This window comes from Apteryx mantelli, chromosome 15, assembly GCF_036417845.1.
Source record: "Apteryx mantelli isolate bAptMan1 chromosome 15, bAptMan1.hap1, whole genome shotgun sequence".
In the NCBI taxonomy this organism is placed as follows: Eukaryota; Metazoa; Chordata; class Aves; order Apterygiformes; family Apterygidae; genus Apteryx; species Apteryx mantelli.
This window is the reverse complement of record NC_089992.1, coordinates 11,041,900-11,054,810: the sequence shown is the minus strand read 5'-3', so window position 1 is coordinate 11,054,810 and position 12,911 is coordinate 11,041,900. Positions and strand designations below refer to the sequence as shown.

The window sequence follows — 12,911 nt, the reverse complement described above, 5'->3', positions numbered from 1 at the left end:
TAGAATTAAAATTATGAGCAAGTCAGCTTGGTAAAGCTGGCAGATTCTGACTTTATTCGTGAAAGCAGATCTAATGTTCCCTGACAAATTGTTTCAGATAAACTGTCTTGTAAAATACAGTAACCATCACTTTCTTAATACAAAACCATATTTCTATTAAGACATAGCATTAATGATTCAGTACAGAATACAATGCCTGGTGCAGAGCAAATCTGAAATCATTTAGCACACTTGATTATTAACTGAACTAAGTATCCTGCGAGTGCATCGGCTGCCATCTGTCCACCTACTGACAGCCTTGTCAGGGAACAAAGTCTTGAGAGAGCTGGCGGTGGTCCAGTTTGCCGCAGGTCTGCTTTCTAGTGTTTTTGTAACAGATGTTGTGCCACATGCCCAAAGCTGCTGCCTGTGAACTGATGTGTGCTCAAATTGTTAATTCCGGGGGTGCCTGCCTGTCTTTGACGCAAGATTCGCATTTATCTTAGCAGTCCGTTCTGGGGTGCCTTTGTTATAATGATAATCTGGTGAAAGAGCCAGAGCCAAAACGCCTATGCCTCTGTCGCAGTATTTTTTTTTTCTTTTTTTTTTTTTTTTACTTCAGTGGGCATTGGGTTGGGCCCTGACTTGCCAGTTGTTAATTAGATATTTTTCACCTTTCCCATTTAATTCTGTGTCTTTTTAAAGAGCACAGAGTCTATAAAATAGATAGGATGAAATTAAGGGAGCTCTCAAGTTTTCAGTGTGCTTTTAAGGAATTCAGTGGTCACTGCTTATCCAGGATGCTCTGGAAGTATTTATACACACAGACACCCTGCCTGCTATCACACAAACTAGAGATGGCAATGAAATCTTCCTCCTCTGTTATCTTCCATATATAACATAATTCCAAGGTGAGCCAGTTCATCCTAAATTAATGTAAACCAGCTAAGATGAGATGAAGCTTTAGAAACTGCTGCATTTTTCAATTCCATGATTAAAATGCCTTGTTCCTCCTGTGAAGCTTGGTGGTTGTCAGCCGAGTAGCAGGAGGGAATTATCCTCTTCCTGCAGCAACCCCTGCTGCTGCTGATAGGAAAGATTTCTTCTTTTCTCCTTCCTTTCTTCCCTTTAACAAAAAGCAAAAAGGGGGGGGGGGTAGGAAATAGGTTAGGAAATAGTGTTACATGTTTCTTTGTCTATCTCCAGACAATGCTTTTTAAATGTTTTACATGTCAAGAGGCTTGCTATGTAAAACTGATAACAGGGTTATCCATAGGATCTTTCTTCCATCTTAACTTATATTTTCACTCAATCATTTTGCAGTGGACTGCTAGCTTGTGTGATTTCTTAGAGGACAAAAATTGGTTGGTTTGTGCCTGTTCAACTGTAAAAGAAGCTGCCCATGGATTTGCTGCTTTTATTTATATATTTTTTTATATATATGTATGCATATGCATTTTATATATATATATGTATAGTAGAACAGGTGATCTATTTTATGTGCATTTAGCATGAGGAACTTTCAGATCTCGGCAATTCATTTGTCATCTTTCAGTGGTGAGCTTGTAAGTTATTTCTTCAACATGTGGCTCATCATGCCTGCGTACTTTGTCTGAGCTTCTTTGAACTTAAAGCATTTTTTTCAGAGTCCTTGCTTTTTAAAATAAGAATTGAAATTGCAGAAAATAAAAATGTGATTACAAGCCCAAATCATCTTGATTTTTCTCTCCATTGTTCTGTCTGTTAAATGCCATTTGCATGTCAGGGAAATGCTTCCCACGTGCAGAGAAGGCTGCTGGAGTGCTGCAGGGGTGATATATTTAGGACATCCTGACTTTTGGGGGAAGCCTTCATGATATCTATTATAATGATGACTAGTTAATCAGCATCTAGGCAGTCTGAGGTCTGAGTCTACTAGTTCATGGTGTATTTGCAGACATCTGCTGCTCGGCAACAAATGTCATTCTCTTTCCAGATGAGGTATTAGTGAATGTTAAAGAGACAGGTATACAGTAAAAGTTTAATGCCTGTGAAATGACCTGGAAGACTGCTAATGTCTTAGCATATGGAATAATTTGGAGTAATAAAAGATAAGCACTTCAAAGTATTTATGATAATAAAAATGACTGCTGTCATGCAAAAACAAAACAGAATTCAATTTATTATTCCAACAATGCACACTTTATAAATGTACACGCTACAGTTGACAGAGGCATTTAACTGAACAAGATGATGAATGTTTTGTACCTTGAAGTGATATCATAAGATGCAATGTATTTGTTTACAGTTGCAACTGTGTAATTGCTTTCCTAATGACTGGAGGTAATCCTACTAAAAGCAGAGGAAGAAACTGTTACAATAAGATGCTGTTAGCAGAACCCAGACAGAAACTTCACTTTAACTCGGGTGAAGATTCTGCATTTATCAGTTGTCGGGTACAATACCACACTCCTTGGTAACTACTAGCGTAAGAATAGAATTAGAACAAACTGCAGCTATCATAAGCATTTTATTTTCCATACCATACATGAACTTCTAAATTACATAAAAACAAGTGTCTGCAGTTTTTCTCTAAAATACAGAGGAAATTCTATAATAGTTATAACAGGACAGTTTCTCTGGTTCTTACCTGTTTAATCCAGAGACAGATGTTGACAGTTCTGGTGCATAACTGCTTGTGTCAGTGCTCCAGGATGCAGCCCAACTCTGTGTGCTGGATGTGCATTGGTACAGACACTGAATCAGGTCTGATCAACTGTAGTACAAACAGTTTGGAAGATAGGCAGGAAAAACAAAGCACTTCAAAGTTCACTATAAATAAGGCTATGCAGGAGCCTTAGTGTTTTATCTCCTATTTATCCCTCTAATCCTAAAGTCAGGCGCTCTCCCTCGCTCTTGCCTTCTCTCCATTGCTTAGCAACACTCATGGGTGAACTTACTTAAGGCAGAGCTTTGTTTCCAGATGTGATTTCAGAAATATTTGCAGGCTCAACAGTTCTGAGATGTAAAATCAACCCGCTTCCTCCCCACCATTAGCCTACTCTATTAAATGGTCTCTTTCTCTCTCTTTCTCTTCCTGCACCCCGGGCATGATTCGGTTTGTCTCTACTGTTTTGATCTAACCAAGAGTGATGTGGAAGGAGGGGGGAGGCTCAGATAAAGCTTTAATTATGGAGGGCACTCATAATATGTGCAACAAAACTGCATGGTGGGCTTAGAATTGGAGGATAAATGCAAAAGGATCAAGAAAATAGCCATTATTTCTCTAATCAGTTTTCAATTTGATTTTAAAGATGAGATTGAATAAGTGGTCTTTTCCCTGCCAATAGTTACATGCTGAATTAATAGGACCAACTGCATATTACAATATAGCCTTGAACAATCACTTTAAGTAGGAAGAAGCTGCAGTAGCTAATTGCCTCCTACCGTCTCTGATTTCAGCAGTGCAATGACATATCAGCATTTCCTAGAAATGTTCAGTTCACCAGGCTAATCTGTATTTGTGTCCAATCTTGTTTCTGGCAGATGATCTGCTTTATCCTTTCTATTTCCTCTTTTTCTGCAGTTCCCCCAAACTTTTATTTCTGGGTGGTTTGTGTTGTTTTTTCTGCAGGCCAGATGATGTTGCAAGTCTGTTCAATCTTGGAGACAAGCTAGATCACTTAAAGGGGATTACTACTGGAAACACATACATTTCTATTAATCTCTCTCAATATATGCAGAACGCCCTGTTTATAGCAAAACTTGGTGGTGAGTCTTGAACTGTATTACTCCAACACTGCCACAACTACGTTTGTGACGTTCTCTTGAAAATTACCTGTGTTCTGAAGCAGAATTGTTGCCAGTCACGGCACAACCTTGACATTTTTGCCAAGCAGAATGATATAATTTAGATCTCTATCATGTATTTTGAGGTTCTCACCTGAATTTCCTACCTTGTGAGAAAAGCAATTTTGGGAGACCTGTTGTTCAGAAGGGACGAGATGTGTACTCGTGTTCCCTCAGCTCTGAGACAAGAAATAAAATGAGGCATCTTAAGAAAAGGCAGAGCATATAAAATGACAATGGTAAACCTCTAGCATATTTTGTAGAATAGTCACAAGGCTGATTCTGGATGAAGGTTGCAGGATTTTTCTATGATGGCTTGGAGATTTGTAACTTATTTGAATTTTAAAACCCATTCACCTCACAGTTTGTCTGGATGGAAACAGAATGAAATTCTGAGTTACTGTGCAGTCCATCATGGGGGTTTGTGTTGTGGAGCTTTGCTGTAGGTACTGGCCTTTCAACAGGAGGATGAATTAATGCAGGCCTGTGTATCCCTGAATAAAGTTCTTTTCAAGATAAGAGACTGTCTGAAAGCTTTTATGGTGCAAGTACTGAAGAACTTTATGACTCCGTGTTCTATCCCTGTATGCTGGTGTGTTCCTACTACTGCATCTCGTTTCTCCACTGAATGCATCATATTCCATTCATAATCTTTTGTTGCGGGATAATTTCTGTACTTAGTTTGTTATTCTGTGAAAAGAATAAATGAGAAAAAGAAAAGTAGAATAGGGCTGAGAAGGTAAGTTAATTGTTTTGGTGAGAAAAGTGTCATTTTTATCATCTATCCTAAGATGTCAAATTGATCCAAATACACTTTCTGATTCATACATTACTTGTTTAACTGTATACCTAGGAATTGTTCCTGACTGCCAGAGGATCAGGTCCCTCAGGAGTGCTCTCTCCATTGCTACAGGTGGTGGATCAAACCATTGGTAGATGCCGTACATGCACAGAGAATGTGCTTGGGGCTACTGTATTGCTTGCAGGCTCCTTCCCAATGAATGCTCCCATCCCAAAACCTCTGCTGTTGCTGACAGAGGAGAGTATTACTCCTCTTAGTGTAACTCTCTTGGTATCGCATCCCTTGTGGTGAGGTAAGGTAAACTCCCCCTTCCTTCCCCCCCCCCCCCCGAAAAGGGAAACCCCAGAGACAGAGGGCTCTATTTTCAAACACTAATACTGAGAGAGTTTGAAGGGGGCAGTGACCTTTTGACTCTCTAATATGCTATGTTTTTCCCCATCTCTTAACAGGGCAGTCAAAGGCACTTTCTTTAACCTCTCTCCTTGTACAGGCTTTTAACTGTGCTGGTGTCTGTAGGCTAGATTCTTGTTCCTAAAAGACATCTATCCAGAAGTTTGTCTACTGTGGTGAGTGTTAGGCAATAGAGGTGTCATTCAGTTTTCTATCGCATACAGTGTGTACTGAAGTTGTAGCTCAATGACTGAAGTCTTTGGGGTTTGGTGGGATGTGGAAGTTCTGTATTTTGCTGCCTGTTAAATCTCGGGGAGAGGAAGCCAGGACGCTGCTCTATATGTGTTCTCTAACCATGCTAGCCTTGAAAACAGCTTCCTGGGCTATTAAAAGAAAATTGGCAAGTGTGCTGGGTTTTCTAATTGTTTTTTTGTAGAACATTAATCTCTTCTGTATCTGTCCCAGCCATGTAATGACTCTGAGGAGCTCAGGTGGGATATAGGGACAAAGGGTTTTGACAAATACCCAAGTATCTAACCATTTTTTTAGTGGAATATTTAACCAGGATTTTGATACTTAATCTATGATCTGTAGTAAAGTAAAGTTTAAGAATAGAAGCTATAAATCATGTCCTGGTGGAAACTTTCTCTGGCTCTACCTAGCAGGCCAATTTCTTGGTAGAATATTTGATGTATATGATTATTACTGGTGTGAGACACTTGTTCCTCAGAATACTGCAGAAAAGCACATAGTCTTTGGCAGTCTATATAGTACTTGTATAGTGAGACGTTTTTGTTGCAATGCTGAACTGAGTGATGTTCACCTATCCTTGCTTATGTTATCTTGGAATGCATAGTTAGAAGTCATATGGAAGCTGAAGATGATACTCTGAAGAAAGAACATGCATTTATTTTCTGTACAGTGTAACTCTACCACTTTTCACTGTCACTTTTCACTGTCACTGTATGTGCAATCAGACAGCAGAATGTCTGAATCTTGCTCCTCTCACCTCTTCAAGTGAAAGCTCCTTTTTCAAGAGTTAATTGAAGTCTGGGGATACCACTTGCAGCAGTAGTGTTGTCTGAATTCAGTCTAAACAATAATGGATGAGTAGAAGGATTGCTCTGCACTGCTCTCCAGCTCTTATGGTAGAACTTGTTTTCAAAGGGAGGTATGAAACAGTCTTTCGGCCACAGTATTCCCTAATCAACTTGAAAGGCTTTAAGGTTTAAGATATTGGTATATGAAATGTCATAAAGTCAAAAAGAACTGTTAATTGCTTGGTTACTGTCACAGCAGCCGATGCTTTAAAAACAAAAATCACTGCAATTGTTAGTGTGTTTTGGGTAATATTGTATTTTTTTAACTAGAATACATTAGGAATTGTACTGTTTGGCTGATCTGGATGATCAGTAGTTGATCTTTGGAGAGATCATCTGCTAAATAAATTGTTGCTTGTTTGAAAGTAAGTTAGTTTAAAAAAAAAAAAATATATATATATATATATATATATATATATATATATATGTAACACAGCAATTTGCATGGCTAAGTATTCAACTGACAATGTACTGCAACTTAGTGTTACTGTCTTTCTAACCTCTTTCTAACCAAACACAAACTCGCACTATTGATCAGTGTGAAACTTGGGTATGGTTCTGTAAGGGGCCATGGAAGGACAGAACTGGTTCAGCATTGTAATCGGCCAGTGTAACACCAGGAGTTTACAAGAAGCCTTATTGTTCGGTAGGATTAGGCATAGGGATGGTGATGAGGCTGAAGATAGTGTGTTTATCTTCTACTTTTCATGTTCAGAGCACTTTAATCTGACTGTGGTAGGGATGTTTTTAAATATTCCAAGTGGTTCTGTAGGACAGTCACTGTTGTTATTAGTACTTTTCAGGTGATGGGATATTTTGCATTTACTCTTTAAATTCCTATTGCCCTTTAGTTGGAATCCTGCTGACTTTGTCATTCTGGCAGAAACACTGAAAAATACTTTTTATTTGGCACAAAACTAAATGCTTGACTTTGAGCGTGAGTACAAAAAGCCTTGGAAAACCAAGGCTGGAAAAGTAGAGAAGCTTGAGTCCTGCTGTTAAAGTGAGTGTCCTTAAGAGTTGCACTAGAGAATCACTTCTGGTTTTTGTGCCGAGGGCCTGAATTGGGCAGATTATAGTTGTGAGCCAACGTTGCACAACTCTTGGAAGGTGCCAAACACCAGGCTGTTGGGTATCCTTGTTATACCAGATGTTTCCAACACTTTTTTTCTTTCAAACTCAGAATGCAACTGCTGCTGTTGGCATTTAAGATTGCAAACTTTCTCTTCTTCATGTTCCCCCTCCAGAGCCCCATTTTTTTTCTTACTAGAGTTCTTCTAGATAAAATGCTGTAGTAGTTTTTGAGACTGCATGCAAGAGAAGTCCGAGAGGCTCCTGTGGTTAGTGGCAGGTGTGCACTCCTGGAATGTGGAGCGTTCTTGCTTCAGGAAGCCCTTGTTTATAACAAGTTCAGAAAGAAAGACTGACAAGTGACTTTTCTATCCTTTTTTTCTCCATGATGTGGATGCCTATTATTCAGCATCCCAGCACCCTCAGGGTGCTTATTCAGGTCAGGGGTGGAGAGTGAGGATAGAAATCCTATCAGGCAAAAGAAAGAAGAGACAGATGGGTTTCTTATACCCTTAAAAGTGGGGGAAAATGGGAAGTCATGTACTTCAGTTTGGAAAAAGATTCTTCCCCTCTCTCCACCCTAGGTTTTCTTCCAGGCAAAACTATTCTGTGAATTTGCAAACTGATTGGGAAAATCGAAACCACATTTTTTCCAGAGAAGGCACTATGCATCTGGAACTCTTTTGTTGCTGAGCTCTAGCACATGGCACTGTCATACCTTAATGCGCTCTCACCCTCATGATTGGGAATTCATATCTTGTCTTTATCTCCGATTGTGGACTTTGCAGGAGAAAACTTGCAATGTTTGTGTGCAGCTGAGGGCAGAGGGGGCTTGGACTGTGCGCAGACTCAAGTGTTGTTCTGATGCAAGTAATGTGTAATAACTGCGAAGCAGATTTGCCTTTATAGACATTGGCCTTTGTGCTGCACAGATGAGTCTCCCATAGTGCACACAAAAATGGAATGTATTACCTTGTTTTTGCAGGCAGTTATGGACAAGTGTAGGCAATGGCACTGATCTCTTTGTTCCTATGTTTTGAATTAAAGAACCAAGAAGCGTGACACACGAAATCCATCACTAGTTGCTTCTAGTATAGAGTACAGTGTAGTCTTTCAAAACTTTTTAACCCTTTTATAATGGAGTTGAACGATGTTTAAATAACCCTGCTAGACAATTGTATTGCTTCCTATTTTAATGACCTACCTTTTTCTTCTGGATTTTGTGCAGAATATAATAGCATTCTGGGGACAATGGTGGAGCCCTCCTGTGGCTGATTTAATATGTGCACTTTCCCATGAATGGGCTATGATTGTAGAGCTTCCTGGGCCAAATCTCGTTAGAGATCCTAAATGTAAAATCCTGATTTTTTTCTCAGCTAGGAAATTAGTATACTTGGTGCAGATAAATTTTGCTTCTGTCAGTCTATCCTGCTCACAATTTGCTGTTTGATTTTTAACCCACTCCTTGTGGTCCTAAACTTAAAAGTAGATAAAATTGACCCTTCTAACCTACGCTACAATTCAGGCCCCAATCCTGCGAGTTCTTGAGCACCTGCTTAACTTTATTCACAATTGTATCTATCCTGTTCTGCAAGCTAGCTTTTTGTGTTTGAGGGATTTTAAGAACTGGGACTCAAAGGGGTGATCTTGATCTATTGTGGTAGATGGTTTTGCCACAAACTTCTGTGGGAGCAGGATTAAACCCTTAAACAGGTAAGGGTGTTTTTCTCTTTTAACATGGCTGCTTCAATAAGGTCATATTGTCTCATCAATTTTTAAGCTGAACTATATAGTAATCAGAGTTCTGTTGAAAAATCAGTTTGGCAGTGTGACCCATAGGTACTGCATGTCTTACAAGATTGAGCTGCTCTTTTTGTAATTCGGCCTCTTTCCCATCTCACCCTTTTTTTTTTTTATTAAAACAAAGCAAAGCATGTGCAGTCTCTCTGGAGGACGTATTTAAGCATGCCATCTGATGGCTGAAGCTGCTTCATTTCCCTTGGCTGTGGAAGATCAGTTAGCTCCACATGAAGCTTTGCCTCCTGCAGACACCAGAATAGCATGTGAAATATTTACCATTTTAATTGTGTAAGGCTTCACTGAAAACCTTATTTTCCTTGCTGTGTGTCATTTAAGGAGGCAGTGCTGAACTATTGCTGAAAATGGGAGCCCTGACAGACAGGGAGTATGGCACTTGTTTAACAAAGAACAGCATGAAGGCTCCACATACCATAATGCTTAAGGCTATATAATTCCATTTTCTTCAGTAGATTTTGTTTCATTGCTTTAGTGTCTACAACACACAAGGTTTTAGTATTCAAGGGAAAATATTCGAAGCCTGCCTAATGCAGTGTTGTGTGCAGAATAATTTAGGTTTTGCATACAGGGCGTTTACCTTCTTTAACGTAACTGATATGCAGTGAATATAGAACTCTACAAAACTACCAGTTTTCATGTTACCATTGTGCCTAAATGAAAACCTGTACAGGATTTTTTAGCATCCCTGTTTTTGGAAGTCCGTTCAAGAAGAAAATTACTTTTTTTAAACAAAATGTACTATTAGTTCAATAGATAATGCTTTTCATGATACAGTGAAAGGATTCTGTCCTCCAGGCAAAATCATTAATTTTTGCTTAATTGCCATATTAGGAAAATTCGACATTTTCACATGGGTAAAGAGCAACTTTTCATGGCAAATTTTTCTCATTTAAAAAAGCCTTCGGTGTTGGAAAAAAAAGTGATAGGAAAAAAGGATATTTACTGTTTGTGTAAACTTAATTTTTCATTGCTTCAGCTAATAGCTTATATCAGATGTCTTAGGAGCATTCACCTATATGAAAAGCTGCAATAGTTTAATTATCCTAGAATGTGAATTCAGTGGGGTTTTTTTGCTTTGTAACAGCCCTTTTTTCCACTCTGAATCAATCCATGGTTGGATTTTCACTTTTTGCAGTGACTATAGCACACAGTAGTATACGTCTTAGGTGAACAAACTCAATTACGTTAAACAAGAATTAACATGTGGCTTCTGAACCCAGATGCAAAATGTTTCTCTAACTTTTCTTCACCTTTCTCCTGGATTCCCAAATTCAGCAGGGACTAGAAACAGAAATGCCAAAATCCTACAAAAATAACATTTTTTGTATTTCTAGCCCGAATGAAGAGTCAAGAGTAGGGTTGAGGGATTTCCACAAATACTACTTCTAAGTTCACTCCAGTTTTTCAGATTTATGTAGTTTGTATAATGTTCAAATAAGACCATTCTGAACATTTTCTGAACGGAACTTGAAGCCTTTTTGAGATTCAACCATCGTCACTAATTCTTTCTCCTACCTTGACGTGTTTGTAATGCACTGTGTATATGTACGCTTTACTAGTGTAAGCCTCTAACTCATACTGACTTGGTAGAAATTGTAGGTTAAAAATAAGCTTTACCTATGTTCCAGCAAAGAACAATGGCACAGCATTAATAAATGAGAATGTCAATCTATACTCAGCATTAATAGGAATTTTCTTCAGTAGTTAATCTGTGCATAGCTGTAGACTGAACAAAAAAAATGTTAACAGCTAGGGAAAAAAATGTGCTGGAAAATACTCAAAGCTCAGAAAAGCTATGATAGTGTTTCAGCAGCAGGTTGGGCCAACTTGCTTTAAAAAGTACAAAGACTTTCTTATTTTTTGCTATTTTCCTGGAGGAGTTGGGGTGCCAATAGATTTTTATTATGTAGCTTTTTCTACAAATAGTGAAGCATCTTTTTCTCCTTTCTGTAGGTAATGTTTGGCCTGAGGTTTATCATATGAAAACTCAGTATCATACAGAGAAAGAACAGAATTTTATCTATGTCTGCATATGCAGATAACTACGTTCTTTCTGATGTGTGGTTTGCTTAAACTAAGAAGGCTCAAACACCCAGTTCAATCGGGAATTTCAAGACAGTGTATGAGAGGCCACTGGTCTGAGTGTGGGGGGAAATGCGGCGAGAGCACGCAAAGGTCTTTCCTTCTTCGTGGGAGAATAAAAATGCTGCCCAGTCAGCAGCCAGTTAGTTGTGTGGAAACCGAGTGTACAGGAAGCCCCACAAAATGTTTCATAGTCCCTGCAGGCTGTGCCGCAAAATCCTCGATAGCGCACAGCTGTACTTGCTCTGATGCTACACACACTTTAGTGTGCAAGGCCCCTGTTGGAGCTTGGGGCACGCTTTGCCTGGCCTTCCCCCAAACTGCAGGCGAGTTGCTCAAACACCGTTGCCCTCATCGGTGCGGGGGGACGGCACGCTGAGCCTGCGGCTGAGGAAGGGTGGGTGGCCGAGCCGTGCGGCTTGGTGCCCCCGATGCCGGTGTGGCCCCGTGGCTGGAGAAGGTGACAAAGGAGAAAATGCTAAAGTACTTCAAGGGTTTCAACTCCGTTTGTATAAAATAAGGCTTAGCAAAAAAAAAAAAAAAAGGCATCTTTTGCCTCTTTGAGGTGTGTACCAGTTTCAGATTGGGGTGGGCTGCTGTTGCAGAGCAGTGATTTCGCCCAGGTAGGGTCTGTGGATCCAATTACCCTTACAGTATTCAAGAGTTTTCCTTGTATTAATTTCTCAGTGACAGATTTTTCTTCAATTTGAGACAGATCTCTTCAACCTCCCTTCCCCCCCCCCCCAACCTTTTGAGAGCCTGTTTTTGTGGTGATGAATTATGGTGGTTGTCATATATTGTGTACCATATTCTTAAATATAAGCTTATGGCAAGTTCTTCAAATTAGCATCTGATGCCAGTCATACCTAATGTCATACCTTTGTGCTACAGTTAGAGCAGTAATATAAAAAGAAATCAAAGGCAGTGTTTCTCTGAAAGGAGAACTAAGTAGGCATTTGAAGCATTATTCTGCTCAAAGAAAATTAATCGGGAGCTTCAAACTGTTGCCACCAGTAGTTTATTTTCACAGTTTAGTGATTGTGTTTTGGCCCTGACCTTACAAAGGATTCTGAGGTTACTGCCACTTTAGTTAATCTCTCTTCCAACATAAAACTATGGCATATATATTGGTGTTTTGGGGGAATATTTAAATGCTTTAGTTGACAGAATGTTTTTTGTAGCAAAGTAGTCAAAGCTGACCAATTTGATTCAGTTTTCAATTTAGCTGGGCACCTGAATCCTTACCCAGACCTTGAAAAAATAGGTTCTGTTTTAGGACTACAAAAAGGACAAAACACCTAGTAAAGTCAATGGAGGCTGAAGGGCTTGGGACTTCTAAAACCTAGGCTATTTCTTTGATCTTTGTCTGTTTTTAAGTGACTAGTCATAGGCACTCAAATTTAAAAAGTATCCGTCTGACTTTTTCAATACAAGTAGTCTCTGCATGAAAAGATCACAAAGAATAAGGGAAATCAGATGCAATGATCCTGTGACTGGAGATATCATTGTTACTAATAAAATAAATCTGTCAGCAAAGCAACTTCAGCAAGGAAAAGTCAGCAGGACTAAGAAAGATGTAGAGAAGACTGCTCAGTGTGTTGGGGTGGAGTGGCTTTGGAAGTGTATAGGGCTATAGAGCATCGATTATAAAACTGTAGAGGAAATATATTGTTTATAGAAAACTGTCTTCCTCATTTGGGGGGGGAAGGAAAGTAAAGGAACTGGAGAAGTAAGAGTTGGAAGGAAAAAATCTGTGAAACAAAGTAGTCCAAAGATTTTTTTTTAAATACTTGATTAAAAACCAAATTCTTTAATGTTCCCTAAAATCTTGTTCTCTTGCT

General features: G+C 39.2%; 1 long non-coding RNA gene across 1 annotated transcript; it reads right to left on the bottom strand.

The window, feature by feature from the left end:
* Window positions 1–31: 31 nt before the first annotated feature.
* On the bottom strand, window positions 32–2,825 carry LOC136993426 (uncharacterized). Its single transcript, XR_010885720.1, has 2 exons — window positions 2,609–2,825; window positions 32–1,105 (listed from the first exon to the last, which is right to left on the bottom strand). It is a non-coding gene; the product is annotated as an uncharacterized lncRNA (long non-coding RNA).
* Window positions 2,826–12,911: the final 10,086 nt, after the last annotated feature.